The following is a 1,138-nucleotide window of genomic DNA, read 5'->3' as shown; positions in this document are numbered from 1 at the left end:
AACTAATGCAGAAGCATTTATATTTGAGGATTTTTTAACGCGTTGGCAGAATAGAAATATAGGTATAATCTACATGGGTGTAGTTGGCCTTTATTTACTATTTGATAGGAAGAGATGGGTGGGAATGCGGTCAAAGAATTAAGCAAATAAGTTTAAGAAATATTAAATTTAATTATTCATATTTCGATGTTTCTTTGCATTATATAACTATATATTTTTATTTTACTTACATATTTAATTACCCATATATACGTTTTATTTAAAGAAGTGGGAATCTTACATTACTTTATTTTTATCTATTTTTATTCTGTACAATTATTTACTTTAATCATTCAATATATCCTTTTATTCATTGGTTGTTATCATGTTTTTTGTTGTTAGCCCTGATAAAGGCATGAAATTCGGGCCGAAACGTTGGCACCACTAAATAAGTTTCTTAACTTATTTTGTGTTAACCACACACAAAAAATAACCTCTACCACTTACTTCTCATAAATATTATCCACGGTAAACTATCCCCTCATCATTATAAATGTATTATTGTTATATCTGGCTAAAACTCAAAAACATTAAAAAGCTTCAGGATTCACTCCTTTCAATTCATAAACACAACAGAAGTATTAGTACATTCGAAACATCAGAACAGGTGATTAATCCGTCAGGACTTAGAGGCAGAAGTACTTTACCTCTCGGGCCAGCCAATAGATCAATTGGAAGAGGAATACTGTGGTATTCTGGACAGAGCAATAGGCCTTTTAATGGGTGTTGGGAGTGTATCAAGTCTGCCAGGAGATCAGCAATTAAGAAGCCTGGACATTCATTTACCTGGATAGGAGGAAATTGGACAGGCAGCCCTCTGCCAATGGCGATAAGAACCTGCTCCACAGATAGGGTGAAATAGGTCATTTAGTTCCTTCCATCTCCCTTCCTCTTCCCAACGCTATAGGGATTTTAGACATAACGTCCGAAATAATACATACTCCAATTCATGTTTTTTGGTAATTCAAAGAATTATGGAAAGATTTAGGAAAACAAATCATCATTATTGTGAAGACACTTAAGCCTGTACATTATCTATTTTAAAAAGAAAATACTTCACATAGGAATTTCCATCGATAAATCAACCTTAGTAAAAGTT

This window comes from Halyomorpha halys, unplaced genomic scaffold, assembly GCF_000696795.3.
Source record: "Halyomorpha halys isolate HHAL.00 unplaced genomic scaffold, Hhal_1.1 Scaffold348.1, whole genome shotgun sequence".
Lineage (NCBI taxonomy): Eukaryota > Metazoa > Arthropoda > Insecta > Hemiptera > Pentatomidae > Halyomorpha > Halyomorpha halys.
Note: the sequence above shows the minus strand (reverse complement) of the source record.